Source organism: Equus quagga, chromosome 6 (genome assembly GCF_021613505.1).
Source record: "Equus quagga isolate Etosha38 chromosome 6, UCLA_HA_Equagga_1.0, whole genome shotgun sequence".
Classification (NCBI taxonomy): domain Eukaryota; kingdom Metazoa; phylum Chordata; class Mammalia; order Perissodactyla; family Equidae; genus Equus; species Equus quagga.
Genome location: NC_060272.1, coordinates 120,594,196 through 120,614,499, shown reverse-complemented (window position 1 = coordinate 120,614,499; position 20,304 = coordinate 120,594,196). Strand labels below are relative to the sequence as shown.

The following is a 20,304-nucleotide window of genomic DNA, read 5'->3' as shown; positions in this document are numbered from 1 at the left end:
GATTTAATGATGATAAAATCAAGTGTAGAAATGTATCATTAACAGGTGCCATAAGGTCAGCAGCAACAAACTAGGAAACTTTTAGAAATGATAAAAGATTACTTTGTTAGCTGCCTTACCAATGCTTTATGGAAAGAGTAATATTGAAAAGAGTCAATGTAATTTAACTAAATAGCTTGAGTTAACTTTAGACTATTTAAAAACTTACTTCCTCCATTTTAAAGGAAAAACATAACCGTTATAATTTTCCCATATAGACTCCTGAATAATTTTACACCAAAATAAAAACTCTTACTCTTCAAAAGAATTATGTAGACTGATTACAAGTTAAATGGCAACATTTTTCTTGATCGCTGCATACTGACCAATCAACCTCATTTCTTATTTTTCATGAAAACTATACTATTAAATTCATGTAGGATGGAATAGTTGAGCTATTTCAACTTGCATTCTTAGTACTAACAAAAGCTGAAGGTAAAATGAGAAAAGGAATTTTACAAGAAGATACTAAATTTCCTTACTGTTAACTACATCAATGTAGCCCAAGATGAACATGGAGATTACCTCTATATTCTAGTCCTGAATGCACACAATCACAAAAACAGCATAAACACCATATTGTTAGAAGAACCATCTGAAAACGTTCAGATAAATAAGAGGAATAGTGCACTGTGAAGCAATCTCATACATTTTTTTGCAAACCCTAAGACTGTCCATCGTGAAGGTGAGAAAACATGTTTAATCTGATTATGCTCACATTCTTACATTGCTCTACCCTCACAATGACAGAGCAAACTGACAGAGAGAGCAAAGTGCATGGGGTTTAGAGGCAGGAGACACATGAACCTGGATGTAAATCCTGGCTCCAGCACTAGCCATTAAAATTGAGGTTAATCACTTACTACCTTGAAGCCTGTTTCCTCATTGGTGAAATATGGGGACACCTGCCTCACAATGTGGTGTGAATAAGAATATGAAGTGTACCTGAAAGCCAAGAGCATCTTGACACAGTAGGTACTCTAAAAATCTGTGTTTCCTCCCTCCCTTGATACCACGTGGGATAGGCAAGGGAGATGACTGATAGAAAAGAATCTGAGTTTTAGTGATAAGCAAATCGTTTCTAATCAAAGACCAGGGTGAGATCTTGCATGTAAGTCGCCAGCTGGAGAAATAAGACACCAGCCCCAAGGTCAGAAAACACACGAGATTCCCATTCAAAATATAGTTGACTTCTAACTCACCTGCTGAAAACCTTTCAATAGCTTCCCACTGCACTTTGTAATAAATTCCAAACTCCTTACCACAACCAAAAGGTCCCACATGATTTGGACTCACAACTCTCCCTCAGTCAGAAAGCTTCAGCCACAATGACCTCCAGTTTGCTCCGTGAACCCCTCAACCTCTTTCCACGTCCAGGTCTGGAATTCTCAGGCCCCTCAGCCTCAAGCATTCTTGCTCTCGTTCAAACAGCTGACCCCTCTCTCCTTTCACGTCTTCCCTCGAGCCTTCCCTACCCCTCCAGCCTCAAGCAGTTCCCCACCCACTACCTGTAGTGATCCACTATGGTATCCTTCACAGCTTTTATCGCAATCTCAAATGATTGTTGTCTACTCAGTTCTGCTGCCCCTCTCCACCCCCCAGTAAAACGCAAACTCTTGAAGGCAGGGACCTGGTCTCTCTTTTTGACCATTATAACCCTAGCATACAACAAGTAGCTGTTCAATAAAATAAACACAAAGCATGACACAGGATTTAGAGCACCAAGTTGGATGAAACAGCTCCTATGTGCCAAGCATGCCACAAAACATCTTAAGTAACTAATCCCATTGGACCTTCAGAATAACTCTGAGGTAAATATTATTAACTCCATTTCCAACATAAGAAAATAGGAGCTCAGAGAGGAAGAAACTTGCCTGAGGTTCTACTGTGGTATTAATAGCCAGGATTTATTGAGAGTTTTGCCATGTGCCAGGCAGGCACTGGGGAAGCACTAAATGCATTCTCTCACCCGATATTCAAAACAACCCCTGACACAAGTACTATTATTATCCTCATTTTCATATGAAAAACCAAATGAGGCAAAGAGAAGTCAAAATTAATTGCCTAATTATGTAAGAAGCAGAGCATGGATATGAACTGTGCAGTCCGTCTCCAAAGCCCCCATTCTCAGCTACCCCTCTATAAACTAGAGTTGACACATAGGTTTTGTGAAATTAAGATAATTCCTTAAAGCTCTTCACTCAGAACCAGGCACATAACAAACATTTTTAAAATGTTAGCTATTATTAATCTTAGCCTAAATGCAATACCTTGTTTTTGCTATTATATCTTGCTGTATCCCAGGGAATCAAGCAAATCCTTAAAAAAAAAAACCTGGGTTTGGATATACAGTGCTAAGTCAGGTTCCCAAAGCAGCTCATCAGCATATGCAAAGAGCTCTGTATCTTTGCATGTATTGCAATCCTGAAACATGTGATCAAGTCTAACATGCAAAAGTTACATATTTAAAGAAGTGCTCCATGTCCAGCACAAAAGAAAAAAATTATCAATCTAAACTTAAATCTCATTTGTGGCATCATCATCAGCAATCCACCTCCCACATTTGTATATGTTCTTTGATTTTATACTTTTATTTCATCATTGACCACTCAGGTTAAGTCCCATGAGCATCTAACAAAGGATAAAGATTGGCTACTTTCGTCATGGCAATTAGTGTTGATCTCCAGTAAGTCCACACTTCTTGCCACTGATATCAACACTTTCATATTTACATTTTCCATTTTTTTAAATAAATAAATACGCATTGAAATAGATGAAAGCAATTATTTGCCCAAATGATTACTGAAACACTACCACACAGACAGACAGCTACACTGCTACAAATGAATGCTTGGCTGGCAGGTAGCCCCACCATGTGACAGTTCAAAACACAGTTCAATGAGACAGAGAAATTTCTGTGTGGATGAGTTCACTTGTAAACACATAGAGTTTGAAAGAACAGTGGAATGTTCTGGAAGAAATGTCCAGAAGCAGGAAGATCAAGAGGAAGCCTCTGCATGTTTTTTCTCAGTTCCTGCAGCTGTCTCAAGAACAGGGCTTGAACTACAACTTGGCATCACATTCCAGGCAAGGAGAACATGAGGATTTAGTGCAGAGGGGCCACATTGCAGAGCTGGGCTCGGACAATTTCTAACAGCCCTTCTGGCTCTGAGAGGATTGCCATGAGTCCTCAAGATGTAGAAGATCTTCTCGTCTCACTATGAAGGGGCCAGCTTCCATCCGTGGAGCAGCTGCACCTGTTCAGACACCAGTGAAGCCGCATCTCAAGCAGGAAGGGTCCTCACTGACCAAGCCTGCTGCATTCCTCTCCTGGACTTCTTTTTTTTTTTTTTAATTATTATTATTTTTTTCTCTCCTGGACTTCTAAGTTTCCTGAGGGAAGCAGCCAAGTCTTGTTCACTACTGCAAGGCCCAGCATGTAATAAGCAGTTAATAAATGTTTTTTGAGTTACTATGTTTAGCACAGTGCCTAATACACAATAGATGCAAAAAAGTGTTAGAATCAGAATTCTGTTTACTTTGTTTTCAGATCAACTGTCCAAAACACAAAGTGAGAAATAGAAGATAATCTATATCTATATCTTTCTCACTAATTAAGACGCATGAAACAAAGACCAAAATAAATTGATAATAACCAGAAGTAGAAAAATGAATTTGTAACAACTATATTTTCAAATTTCAATACAGTAACTTGATTTCAGTTATCAACACACTTAGGGTTTGAAAACAGTTCTTTTTAGACATACCCCCTTCTCTCAGCCTTTCTTTTTTTAACTAAGCAGATAACGTTTGTATAGGTCATATAAAGATGAACTTCAGTCGAATCCAAATCCCAAATCAGCAGAATCCAGATTAGTGAGATTTTATTACAGTTATTCATTTTGATACATTTTCTTAAAAAAAAATAAAAAGGTCAAAGAACACATGCAAAAGCTCACAAGACTAATTCGTCACTGTTTCCAGCTGAATCTAATAGAGACGGAAAATGGGTCTTTGCTACTTGAATACATCGTAAGTTTTACATGAATGCTTCACTTGACAGCTATTATTTATCATAGCTATGCTCTTAATCTGCAATGTATTACAACCCTTTAAAAAGCTGCAGTTATCACCCCTGTGTATTTCCCACTGGAGTAAAAGGCATTTTAAACTTGTAATTACCCAAGGAAGTAACATTTACTAATTTTCTATGACACAGCAACCATTATTCATTGCTGTTTTTATTTGTAGGGTACCTAATAATCAGATATTAGTTAACTTTCATAACCATCCTGGCCAGATCCTTAGTAAATCATTTCACATTGGCACAGAGACACCAAGCAGCATGCTCAAGAATTAGACGAGAATTCTAGAACGAAATGCTGATATCCAGTTTGCAGAGTATAGTGCACAGATGCCTTTCAGAAACAGTTAATTTAAGAACTATATTTAAATAAAGAAAAAGAAGAAAAAAAGGAGGAGGAGGAAGAGGAACAAGTGGCTCCTCATGAGAACTATTTTTAATTTCACAAATTTTAAAATCAATACACACAATTTTCATATGTACAGGTTCAATGGAACTTTTCAACACTATGTTAGAAGGAAATGACTGAACAGGAACAGAGGCAGCAGCTCCGCAGGCCAGCAACTCACAATGGAGCCAATGGTAAAAGACTTTCATGTGAACCTCAAAACTACTTCTGCCTCTTAGCCCAACTTCAAACACTAGCTGTGAAATTGCTCACAGCCTGGCTTACCTCCAAACTGATACAAAGGTCCTCAAAGGCCAGATCAGTCCAGGAGCAAAGCCACAGAAATAGGCAGAAGTAGCACAGTGCCCAGGACCACAAGAATTTCCCTAAGCCCCACCCACCACACTCAATTCCACAGGAACTAAGCACAAAGAAGCTGAAAGTGTGGGGTAGGTCAGAAACCACCCCACTCTACGGGAGTAGGCAGTCAGGGTACCACTTACTGAGAATTCCGTCTTAGCAGTTGGCACTTCTTGGCTATATCCCAAAGCGTGGCATGCATCCTTTAAGTCTAAGTACACAAAAGGCTGAAAAGCAAGCATCTTTTGTGTAAAGTTATTGATTTATTGATCTAAAAGGTAAGCTAAGGAATATGTAGATAAAATATTGATCAGTAATGTAAAACAACATTATGAAGAGTTTTCATAATGTAAAGAAATGCATATAATAAAAATTGAAAAATTTTTATACACAACACAACAAAGTTTAAAATATATATATATGTAAAGACATAAAAAAGTAAATATGCAAAAATGTTAACAAGCTCATTTCTGGATATTAAGATGAGTGGTTATATCTCATTACATTCCTCCTTATATTTGCTACGTTTAATTTTTTTTCCCCTGCAATGGACTTTTATGTTACTTTTCCACATTAAACAGAAATTATTAATTCTCTTCAAATAAAAACTTAAGATCAGTTTTTTAGTCTCAATAAAAAAATTAGTGATCTAGGGGCCAGCCCATGGCCTGGTGGCTAAGTTTCACACACTCCACTTCAGCAGGCCAGGTTTGGTTCCCAGGCATGGAACTACACCACTCGTCAGCAGCCATGCTGTGGCAGTGACCCATATACAATATAGAGGAAGACTGGCACAGATGTTAGCTCAGGGTGAATCCTCCTCAAACAAAAATAGGAGGCTTGACAATAGATGTTAGCTCAGGGTGAATCTTCCCCAGAAAAAAAAAAATAGCGATCTTATTTATTTACTTAAAACCATGGTCTTTTATCATTGTCTAAAAAGGCAGTTTCAGCACAGCACAGACCAAGATAAAAAAGTCTCACTTGATCCAATTACACTGCTTATTAAGAGCTATTTAATGAGAAAGTCACACCTTCGAGTTATTAGAAGCTATAATAGTCCTGCAGAGTTCCAAACAAGTAAGCTAACAGAATTACCTTGATTCTAAATCATTTGCCAGCAGATTAATCCATCTGTCCCTGAGAAAAATTGTCTTCAACTTCCTCCAATCTCATTTTAATCAAGTATGTCAGCCTCAGTTGAGAGAGTAGAGTATTTTTGAAAGATTTGTTTAAGTATAGTTGATATACCAAGAAATGTATATATTGAATGTGTACCGTTTGATGAGTTTGGACACAGGGAAATACCTGTGATACCATGACCACAACCAAGGGAATAGACATATGCAACGCCTCCCAAAGTTTCCTTGTGTCCTTTGGTTTTTGCTTTTTTGTGGTAAGAAAACTTAATTAACAAATTTTGAAGTACACAATACCGTGCTGTTAACTATATGCAGTACGCTGTACAGCAGATCTCTAGAACTTATTCATTAGCGTAATGGAAACTTTATAAACTGTAGGTATTTCAAATTACTTAAATTACAGTACAAAAGGTTTTTCTTTTAATTTTCCAAATACATATACAACATCATACCTAAAAAAACCACAAATTTTTGTCCTCAATACACAAATTTTAGTGACTTTTTTTACGTTTTGGCATCTGTCGAAGAATAAAGAAAGGCCTTTCTGATATAACAACATTTGGACAGAGACCTGAAGGAAATAAGGAGCATTCCAGACAGAAGGAACACTAAGGGCAACAACCTTGAGGTGGAAGCACACTTGGCAAGTTTAGGGATGATCGAGGACACCAGTGTGGTTGGTGCAAGTGAGCAAGTTGAGCAGTAAGAGACCACAGAGTGGAGCAGGGGCCCAGACTATCTGTGCCCCTGTAGGACTTATATGAGTGAGTGAGATGGGAAGTCCTAAAGAGTTGGGACAGGCGGATGGCATACTTGACTGTCATTTTTTTTTATTTAATTTTTTTGAGGAAGATTAGCCCTGAGCTAACATCTGCTGCCAATCCTCCACCTTTTTGCTGAGGAAGACTGGTCCTGAGCTAACATCCATGCCCATCTTTCTCCACTTTCTATGTGGGATGCCTACCACAGCATGGCATGTCAAGCGGTGCCACGTCCACACCCAGGATCCCAACCGGTGAACCCTGGGCCACTGAGAAGCAGAACATGTGCACTTAACTGCTGCACCACCAGGCCGGCCCCTTGACTGTCATTTTTAACAGATCATTCTGGCTTCACTGGAGAAGAGACCATAAGAGGGCAAGGATGGAAAAGGGAGTCCAGTTGGGAGGTTACAGCAATAATCCAGGCAAGGAACCATATTGCCTTGGACAAGGAGAATAGCAGTGGAGATGGTAAGAGGTCAGACCTTACATATATTTTGACAAAATTTGCGAAAGGATTGGCTGTGGAATGTAAGAAGAGTGAAGGATGCCCCCCACATTTTTGGTTCAGACAACTGGAAGAAAGCAGCAGTCATATACTGAGATGCAGAAGACTAAAGGAGTCATTCACCTGTTTTTAAAACAATGCAGCAATGCACGAGTCTCCTAAGTCCTTGGGGTACAATTTACTTTTGTCCTGTCGGCAAGGAAAGGCTACGTGACAAAAGGGTGCTAAGAGCAGAGCGTACTAGCTAAGTCCACTTCTCAATTTTATTTGAAGCCAATCTTGACTACACACAATAAATGTTAAAATTTGTATGTTAGCTCCAGCCTGGATTTACATTCAAGTCATACCCAATACCAAGGCTGCTGTCAACACCTGCCCCGTCCTATCCATTTTTCAATCCCTACAAGGGCCCACTAAGCCCTAGCTATCTCAAACGACTTAAAATCTCACAAACTAAAAACAGAGATAGAGACAGACAAGGAGGGAGGAGAAGCAAGCAAATTAGGAGGTAGGTGGGTAGATAATCCTCACTTCCCCATTTCCCCACCCTCTGTTATCCATTCCATTTCATATCTCCTTCCTGGCTCTATGTTAAATGTTCAATACATTCTGAAAGCATTGTGAATGTGGGTAAATGTAGGATTCAGGGAGGAGGGAGGGGAAAAAACTGGTTGTGAAGTGATACTGTAAACAGAAATGTGAAGAAAATTAAAATGTATTCATTTCTTTAAAAAGAACTTTAAAGATATGAAGTCACTTTGTTAATATATAATTGATTTGTGAATGAATCATCAATTGTTGCTGAAACTATTAGGTTAAAGGATGATGGGAACTTTATATAGAGGGATCAGGATGACCCCACCTGAACCCACTGATTCATCTTAGCATCACTAAAAGTGAGCACACCAGACATTGTGTCATCACGATGTGATGGAATACATCACATACGCAGAACCCTCTAGGAATATTCTTGCCAAAAGAATTCAAAATGGGTCTACACAGCTCTCTATATTTAACCAGCAATTTACAGGAGACACAAGAAATAGCAGAACAAGGTAAAGAAAACCACCTGCACAGCAAGAGGTTAAGTTCAAAATGTGGGACATTTTACAGGACAAATGATTCTGCTTCTTCAACAAATCGATGACATGGGAAAAAGAAGTGGTGGAGGGACTATTACAGTATAAGTGACTTCAGAGACATAATAACAATATAATTTGGGAACATTATTTGGATTTAGATTCCAACAAATCAACTGTAATAAGACATTCTTGGCAGAAATGAGAAATTCTGAAATACAGACTGAGTAACAGATAATATTAAGGAATTGGTGTTAATTTTGTCAGGTGTGATAATGACATAGTAATTATATTTAAAATAAAAAGTCCTTATGAAAGATAATTACCTTTTTTAAAAAAAAGCTAAAGGAGCAAAAAATGCTAGAGGAGAGATAAAACAACATCAACAAAATGTTGTTTGTTTAAACTAAGTTCATTTACTACAATCCCTACTTATGTGTGTCTTTGAAATTTTCCATAATAGAATGTTTTCAAGAATTAAAAAAAGGAAAAAAACTAACTAGAGGTTGTAAGATTGCAATGTGAACTGTTAAACAAATATACTACCATTTGCAACTACTAATCTGTGTGAACGAAGATCTCCTTGATGGGAGGCAACAAAACAATTAAAAGACAAAAGTAAATTGGAGGCTGAGCCATTGAAGAGACTATCATTTTTATTCATAATCACTAATTTCAAACATTATGCTCATTATAATAGCTTCATGTTTCAGAATCATTTTATAAGAAGTTTATGCTATAAATTAAAATTCAAATAGCTCTATTTTGACTAATAAAATATCTCTCTTACCTGAAGTTATCAATAAGAAATAGGTCCAACAGTTAAGAAGAGGTTTGGAAATTTTCTGTCTTAGACTATTCCTTTCACATATTAACTGTTTCAGCTTTGCTTTGAACAAAAATGTTATGAGTTACAACTCAAAGTGAAGAAGTTGCTATTAAGTACCTAAAGAGCTAGCATTCCATACAGTTGATTGGAGAATACGATACTCTTCTTTCAAAGAATGAAGAGCCTAGGGAGGAACACTTTGGCTAGCCGACCTCTATAAAAACAGTGGGTCACAAAAGCATCCACAAGAAGAGACCAGGAATCTCCTCAGACAATAGCCCAGAATCTGCTCCAAGAGCATTCCCATAAAACATGGAAGAAATACCCAGGCCTGGAACAGGTTTGGTACCAAAAACCTACCTTTCATTCATTCATTCAACAAATATTTATTAGATGCCTATCTTGTGCCAGACACTCTACTAAGCACTGGGGACACAGACAAAAATCTCTGCCTTTGTAGAGGATTACATTCCTACTGGAGGGAAGACAAGAACAAGCAAAATAGTAAATGATACAACAGTTTATAAGATAAGTGCTATGGATGAAAGCAAGCCTGGGAAGGGGGCTAGGTAGTTTTAGAAAGGGGTCCCAGTCTTAAAGAGGATGGTGATGGAAAGGCTGAAGAGGTGACACGTAAGCAAAGACTTAAAGGAGGTGAACAATGACTCCACAGTCTCAGCAAAGAGGATTCTAGGCAGAAAGAAGGGCAACACAAAAGCCGTGGTGAGAACACACCTCGTATGTCTGAGGAACAGCTAAGAGGCTGTAACCGGGCAGATTTACTGAGTGAGGGGGAGAGGAAGTGGAAATGGAGGTGGAGAGGCAACTGAGGGGTCAGATCACGGTAAGCCTCACAGGCCACTGCACTGACTGCCTTTTACTTTGGGTAGCAATGGGAAGCCATTGGAGGGTTCTGGGCAAAAGAGAGAAGAAATCTAACTCATGTTCTAGAAATAATCACCTTGGCTGCTCTGCTGACAATACTGTAGAGGGCGAAGAGAGACCAGAAGAGATCAAGTGGAAGGCTATGGTGAATTGCAAGAAATGGCCCCAAATTCCTGCATGCACCTTAAGAAGTAGTCTCTTTCTCCATCCCCTTGAATTTGGGCTTTCCTTGTGACCTGCTTTGATCAACAGCGGGGGGAGTGAAGTTGTGGGAGTTCTAAGTCTAGGTCTCAAACGGCCATGCAGCCTCCTCTCACTCTCTTGCTTCCATTAGACCACCATGTAAGGAAGCATGGCATTGCTTACCGGACCTCGTGTAGCAGAGACAAGCTGTCCTAGCTGAAGCCTCCAAACCTGCCCGTTCCCATCCGCTACATAAGCGAGGGCAGGAAGATCAGCAAAAGAACTGTCCCTTCTCCCCCCCGAGCCCAACCCAAATTGCCAATCCCAGAATCATAACCTAATAAGTGATTGCGGCTTTAAGCCACTAAATTTTGAGACTCCATGGTAATAGATAACTGACACAGAGGCTACTGTAACTACAAGGACAGAGACAATGGGGGCTTAGACTAGAGTGAGAGCACTGGGTAGTGAGAAGTACTCAGATTCTAGATATATCTTATGGATCGTGAGAGAAAGAGTCAAGGATGACACCTAGGTTTTGGCCTGAGTCATGGAAAGGATGGAGTTAGCATTAACTGAGCTGGGGAAGACCACAGGTGAAGCAGGTATAAGGAGGAAACCAGGAGCTGAGTCTGAGATTTCTATTAGTCATCCAAATGCAAATGCTGAGTAGGCACCTAGATATATGGAGGCTGGAGTTCAATGGAAAAGGTCCAGGCTGAAAATATAAATTTGGGAGTGAATAGGGGGTATTACTAGTATTTAAAGCTAGTATTTAAAAACTGATTGACACGATCAACAGGAGTATGGGCTCTAATCACTGAGCCTAGGAGCACTCCAATGTTAAGAGGTCAGAAAGATAAGAAAAAACCTTAGTAAAGGAGTTGAAAAGTAACTGTGAGGTAGAAGGAAAACCAAGAATTGCAGTATCTCTAATAATAAGGGGAGAAAGTGTTTCAAGAAGCAGAGAGTGATCATTTGTTTCAAAAAATGCTGATAGGAAGTGGTAACTACGTGACAGGATGGAGGTAGCGGCTAATACTGTGGTGGTAATCATTTTGTAATTTACGAACGTATCAAATCAAGACGTTGTATACCTTAAATTTACACAATGTTATGTGTCAATTTTATCTCAGTAAAGTGGGGGTGGAAATGCTGAGAGCTTAAGTAACAGATGAGGATAAAAAACAGACCTTTGGATTTAGCAAAATGAAAGTCATTCACGACTTTGAGGAGAGCAATTCCTTTAGAGTGCTTAGGGAGAAAGCCTGATTAAATTGGGTTTAAGAAAGAATAGGAGGGGCCGGCTCCGTGGCCGAGTGGTTAACTTCGCACGCTCCGCTGCGGCAGCCCAGGGTTCAGATCCTGGGCACGGACATGGCACTGCTCATCAGGCCACGTTGAGGCGGCGTTCCACATCCCACAACTAGAAGGACCTGCAACTAAGATATACAACTGTGTACGGCGGGGGGGTGGAGATAAGGCAGGAAAAAAAAAAAGAAGATTGGCAACAGTTGTTAGCCCAGGTGCCAATCTTTAAAAAAAAATTTTTTTAATTAAAAAAAAGAAAGAATAGGAGAGGGGCCAGCCCCGTGGTGTGGTGGTTAGGTGTGCATGCTCTGCTTCAGTGGCCTGCTCATCAAAGCTATGCTGTAGCAGCAACCCACATACAAAAAATACACAGGGGCCAGCCTGCTGGTGCAGCAGTTAAGTGCGCACGTTCTGCTTCTCGGTGGCCTGGAGTTCACAGGTTCGGATCCTGGGTGCAGACATGGCACCACTTGGCAAGCCATGCTGTGGTAGGCATCCCACATACAAAGTAGAGGAAGATGGGCGTGGATGTTAGCTCAGGGCCTGTCTTCCTCAACGAAAAGAGGAGGATTGGCAGCAGTTAGCTCAGGGCTAATCTTCCTCAAAAAAAAAAAAAAAGACAAAGATTGGCACAGCTGTTAGCTCAGGGCCAATCTTCCTTGAGCTCAGGGCCAATCTTCCTTACAAAAGAAAAAAAAAAAGAATAGAAGAAAAATAATTGGACATATGAGTATAGTTTTGCCATAAAGGGGAAAAAGAAATTGTGTGGTGGCTTAAAGGGGAAATGGGGTCAAGAAAGAGTGATTACTTTTTAAGAAAGGAGAAACAACAGCATGTTTATATACTGAAGGTAATATTCCAATCATGAGGGAAAATGTAATCTTGCAGCGGAGAGAGATGCTGGAATCAAACCTCTGAGTGGGTGAAAGGAGCACGAGCTTATGTGTGAGTGAGCAGTTGTCCTTAGAAACCCAGAAACTGTTCAACAAGACTCTAGGTCCTAAAATAACAGGAGGGAAATCAGAGGTAAATGCAGGTATGCCCACCTCCCCTGTCCATGGCAACTCTCATTAGCATCAAGGCACTTTCACACCTCTGAGCCCGGAACTGACCTAAAAGTGTTCCACATAACCTCCCAGGCATCCTAACAATAGATGAGAGTTGTCACATGTAAAGAATAGTATTCGCCAAAGTATTTTGGAAGTCGAAAGGCCAACAAGAGGTGCATAAAAGCAAACAGGTCATTGCCTCTCCTTTCTCCGACAAATAACGCAAATTTCACTGGAGATATATACGTTATTTTTAACTTTAGAAACAGTACATACTATTCTTGCTGTCCTACTATAACAGAAACTATCGTGATTTGGTGGGTAAAAGTTAACAACAGGAAGCTTCAACAAATCTTGACATCCTTCATTTGGAACTTCAAAGCCAGCCATATGCTTCAGAAACATTCTGTCACCCTCAGTCACCTGCCTCCCTCTTCACCAAGCAGCCTTCCCTCCTCCCAACCTTCTGGACTCTGATACCATGGTCAAGGAGTTTTCTTACCTCCTCAGCCTCTTCATTAGATGCTCCCCTACCTCCTAGGCCTCATGGAAACTAGACTCTCCATCTTGGGTGAGTCTAGTGAAGTGAAGGCTAATCATCCTTCCAAGCTCCGAGGCCCAGAAGAATGTTTCCAGATCATTTCCCCAGGAACCTCTGAGGGCATGCCATCCAAATATCTTCTTCAGCTCTCTAGTATACGAATCACTACCAGAGGCAATCTAAAACCGCGGAGACCATAGTCTGTTTCTCCAACCTGGGTCCCACAGTCACCTGAGGTCAATGTCGAGGTGAGTGATTCATCCAACACACCAGTCTCACTGTTCTTGAACATCTCCATATCACCTCCATTCCAGTCAACTCCATCCATGGTCAAACCCTATGTTCCATCGGCACCCTAAAATCTTAAAACTCCAATACTCCACACTGACTACACAGTACTTGTATCCTACCAGCTCTCTCCCTTACACCTACATACACTTGTATCTTTACCTCATCCAGACTTCTCATCCCTTGAACCAATAATTTTTCTCAGTCTTTCAGCTCCTGCTGGCTTCACCACCTCTACCCAATCTAAACCTCACATTCCATCACTTCAACCACTCTCTTGCCGATATTTTGAACTCCCTTGCACTCCTATCATATGTTCACAAAAAAAAAAATCCAAATACTGGATCATCCCAACTATTCATCATTTCTGGTTCTACTAAATTTTGCTAAAGAAAGTCACACAATTATATGAACTAGTATCATTACAAATTAATGATCTTTTTTTTTAAAGATTGGCACCTGAGCCAACAACTGTTGCCAATCTTCTTTTTCTTTTTTCTTCTCCCCAAAGCCCCCAGAACATAGTTGTATATTCTAGTTGTGAGTGCCTCTGGTTGTGACATGTGGGATGCCGCCTCAGCATGGCCTGAGGAGCGGTGCCATGTCCATGCCTGGGATCCAAACCAATGAAACCCTGGGCTGCTGAAGCAGCAGAGCAAACTTAACCACTTGTCCACAGGGCCAGCCCCCAAATTAATGATCTTTGCTTATCTGGTAAAGGTTCTTAAAATCTCTAGTCAGCTCTCTCTTCCATTCCCTGTAGCATTTGACAGCTGACCATGCTCTCCTTCTCAAATTCTCTCCTTCCTAGCGCTCCACTGTCATTAGGCTGTTCCCTCTCATTCTCCATCACCGGATCATCTTGCTTATACAGTGGTGCCTCCCACAGTTTCTCTGGTTTTATTCTCTCTTATTCCACACACTCTGTCTTGGGTATCACATCTATTCTCACACTGTTTTAACTACCACCTATATACTCTTAACATCTTCATCTCTACATAGCCTAGAATCCCCTTTTCATCTTCAGACCTGTGCAGCCAACTGCCCATTGAACAGCACCAACTGTGTAACCCAAAGGCACGTCCAAGACTGATCTTATTCTCCTATACATCTGATAATCCTCATGAGATACCTATCTTGGGAAGTCATAAACCTAGGAGGCATCCTTGATTCCACCTTTTCCTCATCCTGCATGTCAAACTGGACACCAACTCGATCACCTTAATATATCCTGAATCCATTCTGTTCTCTCAAGCCCCACTGCATAATTTGGAGTTCTATCACATCTTGCCTCCACAAACCAGCCTTGCTCCACTACATTTCACTCCTCACACTGCCACACGAAACTGATCTTAACTTTCCCCTACTTAAAATCTCTTACCCACGGATCACCACAGCCTCAAGGATAAAGTTCAAAATCTTTAACATGGTAGGGAAGAAGGCCTTTCATTATTTAGACTCTGTTTACTCATTAAACCTCATCTCTCTCTTCTCTCCTTAATACGTCAAGAGTCTATGTTTTGTCTCTAACGTGCCCATATGGCTTACTTCTTTCTTGTGCCTGGAATGCCTTATCCTCCACCCTCAGCAACTAATTCCTACTTGCTTTTAAAATTCAGTTCAAGTGAAAAATCCTCCAGAAAGCCTTCTCTGAACCTCCTAAAATCTCACACTCACACAGTTTGCCTCTATCCCCCTCAGTACTCTACGCCTAAATCTACTTATAATGTTTATCTCATTGTATTTTGGCCTTGTCTGTTGGCTTCCATGCAATACTATAGTTTCTTGAAGAAAAGTCTTAGGTATTTGGGACTAGAGGAAATGCCCTGTCTTTGTTGAGTGAAAAAAACAAATAATGAATATCTTTAATATCTATGACTCTTTAAAAATTCCATTTACTTATATGTTTCAGCAATTCAAAACAACTTCAATAAAAAGTTTTCTTCACTCCCTCCATGTTTATGTCTTAATTGTATATACTAAAACCTCAAGGTTTGATTGCATAAACCAACCAGCTCAATGATTGTTAAATAGAGTAAAACTAAAAGTAAATTCTGAAAGCAGCTAGGCCAGAGAAAAAGATTTGTCAGGAGAGGAGGGAAAGGTACACCCTGGCAGCCAGAAAACCTCCTAACAAAACTGTAGTTACAACCTTCATAATTATAACATTTCTTCAACATGCTTAGCCAGCAAATTAACAAGCAGTCATTTATCTGACCAACGAGAGATTAGAAGATATATTCTAATACACCAGAAAGAACTTAAATGTCCAGTTTAGAAGCTTGAGTGGAATGCTTCATTGGTCCCCAGGCAAGTGAAAAGATAAGTCTTAAATAATAACAAACTGACTGTTTATGCAGTTTAGATTCTCAACTTCCTTGGGCCTAAAGAAATGTTTTTCCATCATGAACAATGGAAAATTGTACGGTATTTAATGTCAAAGCTTTTGAAATGTCTTCAAAACATATAAAACTAAAGTAACTCAGGCTAACTGAATGAAAGCCAATGTAAATTAACAAAATTTAAAAATCATACATGCAATTTTATTACTCTCAGTGTGACTTGGATTAGGTTAAAAAATTATGAGGCCAGAAGTACTTGGGGGGACCCAATTTATAAAAACAACAGTGTTCAATCTATTGGTTGAAAATAGATGAGATCTTCCACACTGCTTGAAAAGTTTGTTTCAAATAATTTAAATGGGAAAAAAATTGACAAACATCCCTGTCCTATTAGCTTAGCAAATCTTATTTCCTATCATGTGGAAATAGTACACAATATCTCCATCCAATGTATCACTAATTGTGAATCACAGATTTATATTATACTTACATAACGATACTATATTATATACTCGTCTCTAAGTCTGTGGCACTTTTTAAAAATATACAATACTTACAGCTTTCACATCTCCTGAAGACACACGTATTGCCCACTTAATAAAGTTTAAATTATCACCCTAGGATTCTTTTTTATAAAAGATAAACCGAGTTCACTATGATAAACCAAGAAATATGGTTTAAGATGAAGTTTTACTATAGACCCACCAATAATCCTGACACTATTATTTCCTTATACTTCTTCCACATATATTGTAACTGTATTTTTCATTATGTTTTTTTCTCAAATTTTAAACTAGAAAAGACTCTACTTGGATTTCTTTCCTTAGCTCTTACATTTCTCCTCAATCTTTCCATCTTGATCTGGTCCATTTCTAGAACTCGAAAGGTCTAGCAAAAGCAAAATTTTGAAAAGTTATATTTTCTTAAATTTTCACAGCCCCTAATAGTGATATAAACAATTAATTCAGCTAATGGTTTGTAGACAATATCCAAAAAGTATCACAAGGCTATGAATATTATGTCTCAGAAAATTATTTTAGAAATCACTTTACACCTGCAGGAATGCCAAACAATCTACTTGTAAGTACCAACAATCAATCAAAAACGAAATGCTTATTACAGCTCTATGGGCATCTTAAATAAGTCAAACTAATGATTTCTTTACCTTTTGGTTATCAATTCTCAAGCAGAGGCAGGAATCAATTAAAATCCAATAAAATTTAGTTTGATAAAATAAAGGTTAACATATAGATATGATATTGATGGACATTAGCCAGGTGATGGTAACTACGTAACACTAACCACGTAAGCAAGTAACCAAGGCAGAAGTTTTAGCTACCACTAATCCACCAAAGCAAGTCAAATGCTTTGAAAATTGCATTCCTATCCCATTGTTTTTCTATCATACCTTTCTACGTAACATTAAAAAGCTCCTTCTAATTGCCTTTCAGAATTTAGATGAGTCATAGTGCTTTGTATGCAGCCATGGAATGTGAACCAAAATTGTAAACATGCACTTGCTTACTAGTCAAAAAGTGAACGTGGACAGACTCAGAAAGATTAAAATATAATCACAAAATACATCCTGTGTTTTTAAAATAGTCCCTTCCCAACTGTCAACACAGTTCAGTAAATATGCCTGTCCTCAATGAACATCCCAAAATTACAGAATACTTCTAATCCCATCCCTCACTTCACAGGCAGGCACCTGAGACCCAGGGTCTTCAGTGGTTACAGTGAGGAGGATGACACCTCAGAGCCATCAGGGTCTGAAGTTTACTAGAGGTCAAAGTAGGAAAACTGAATGAGGTCCCAAAAGAATATCTTATGATACAGGATTATAAGCTTTTGTACCTAAATCTAGAACCTGAAACTAAACCATCAACCAAAACTTCCATCTCAAATCTAGACAACACAACTGGCAGATAAAAACTGGAAGAAAAGGCAAGGAATGCCCATTTTAGTTTCTGGCATAAGACCCTGACCATCAGGAATCCATCAAAAAAGTTTGTTGCATGGATGAATGGATAACTGCATGATACTTGAGAGGATGACTTCATTGATTTTATAAGCTCCAAATTCAGGAACTAAACTGAGGGATCAGGATGCCACAGCTGAAATTAAAACTCGTGGAGAGTAGGTGCAATACAACTGCAGGTCTCTCTCCGCAAATCTCCGCATAGCTGTTGCAGACATTTCAAAACAAACATACGTAGACACTATTTCTTCAGGTAATTCCCGCAAGTGAGGACAGAGCCAGAGAACCAGGACTGAAAAGAGGCCCTGCTCACCCATAAGCCTTTGTATTCAAGTGGACAGGATCTGAGTGAGTCACTGGGAATGAGGAGGACAGTCACCCCAGGCCAGGCAGGATGCGATCATAATCCCCTGCGCTGCCCTCGACTAGGGAAGCGGTCAAGGGAGAGTAGGATGACTGCAACCTGCTGCAGGGAAGTGTGCAAGGATCGCGCCGACGTGCTTGCGAGTCAGGATCCCCCTGAGCCCTACCGCAGGCACCGAGCCGGCCCCACCCAGGCATCCCCGAGCTCTCTAACGCAGAAGGCCTAGTACTCCACGAGTTCAGAACCCAGACAGGACAGGAGGGGAGCAAACGGCAAGACCTGTCCCCTCCCCGGACGCCTTACGCTGCGACGCGGCCCTGCCGCCACATGCTCCCCTGCCCCATCTCCCAGCACAGCCCCGGGCCCGCAGGGCCTCAGCTGCCCTCCACGCAAGCTGACACAGGCCACAGGCGGGTGCTACCCGGCTGCCTCTGAGCAGCCAGCAGCGGCCCGCAGCCCGCCGCCTGCCACCCCGCACCGCTTACCTCCCTTCTGCCACAAGCTCACCCCCGCGCCGGCTGCCTGACGTGGCCCGCCCCGCCGTCTCGAACGCCCGGGGGCGGGGAGACAGCCAATGAACGGCAGGCAGCTAGGGCCTGCCCCGCCTCCTTCGGCCTCGGCCCGCCCCCTCGCGCCAGCGCACGCGCGCTCTAGGCCAGGGCCTCGCACTGCGGCTGGAAGGCGGCGTGGGCGGCCCAGCGGGGCTCGGCAGCCGCCCGCGGGCAGGAAGGGCCGCGTGCGCAGGTGCGGGCTGAGGGGTGCAGCCAGTGGGGAGTGAGCCCAGGGGAAAACAGATGAAAGGGGTTTGCGTGGAGATGCGGCTGCAGCGTGTCTGGGTAGTCCTGTTGGCAGCCTGCCCCTGTGCAGGTTTTGGCGATGCAAAGCAGCTTTTTGATATTTGGAGATTTTGTTTCCCGAGGAAAAAAATAGTACCGATAGCATTAAGGATTCAAAAACTTTAACGCAGGCCGCCGACCTGCCGCTTTGTTCTTCCCCGTGTAGCTGCAGCTTGGTAGCTTTACTTCCCTTGGCCAATACAGAACACCGCAGCTCTGATGCTGCACTGGTACACCCACCTGTTGGATGACAGGTTTAAGGCCAGGCATTTCTGCTAATTTAATCTGGGAAAATCGGATTAAATCTGATCTGGCACACGTGATTGTTACTATTATTGTTATTGTTGTTATTTTTGTGTAATACTTCTTGAGTGTCCACCCGTGCATGAACATGCATTTCTTTTTTTTTTTTCTTTTTGATTTAACTGGGCATTCTGCATTTTCTTTTTAAGATTGGCCCTGAGCTATCTGTTGCCAGTCTTTTTTTTCCTTCTTCTCCCCAAAGCCCCCCGGTACATAGTTGTATATTCTAGTTGTAGGTTCTTCTAGTTCTGTTTTGTGGGATGTGGCCTCTGCATGGGTTGATGAGCGGTGCTAGGTTGGTGCCCAGAATCCAAACTTGCCAAACCGGCCCTGGAAGCAGAGTGGGAACTTAACCACTAGGCTATGGGGTGGCCAGTGAAAATGCATTTTCATAGGAAGTCTGTAAGACACCTGGCACAATGGAACAGAAGCTAAAAGAAGCAGCAGGAAAAAATGAGCAGATTATGAAGGAATACAATTCTGGTTGTGGATGACAAGTGGAAATTACATACACGATGAAAGAGTTAAGACAAGTTGCTCTAGGGAACCTGACTTGCCCAACAGATTCTAAACCGTGGTGCACCATTAGAAGCATTTGGGGAGCTTTTTTAAAAATACCAGTGCCTGGGCCCTGTCTCTAGGAATTCTGATTTAATAGCTCTGCTGTGGGCCTTGGCATCGATATTTTTCTAAGTTTCCAAAGTCATTTTAATGTGCTGACGAGAAGTTATACTTCTCATTTGTAGGAAGGATTTGATCCCCCATACTCCACTTCAGAGAAGTAATTATATACCACAGACTATCTTCAGTTCTCTGAATAACCTATTATGCCATCATTCTGCAAGAATTTATCTATATTAATTTTGAACCTACTTATATATTCAATCTCTGTTATCCTTTGAGAGAAAGGAGTTTTATAAGGTTTATAATTGCCTTCTTGATTTTATGGACTTTGATGATATTCTCCTTCAGTCTTAATCATTTCAAACGCACCAGCGCTTCTTTTAGGACCATTTTAATTATTTTTTTTTAAA

General features: G+C 40.7%; 1 protein-coding gene across 2 annotated transcripts in view; it reads right to left on the bottom strand.

Annotated features, from left to right (window-relative positions):
• The window catches only part of FOCAD (focadhesin), a 270,438-nt gene extending 251,763 nt beyond the window's left edge, over positions 1-18,675 (bottom strand). For both annotated transcript variants that reach the window (XM_046664479.1, XM_046664480.1), the window contains exon 1: positions 18,617-18,675. The gene's annotated coding sequence lies outside the window, so the exon portion shown is untranslated. The remainder of the gene's footprint in view (positions 1-18,616) is intronic.
• Positions 18,676-20,304: the final 1,629 nt, after the last annotated feature.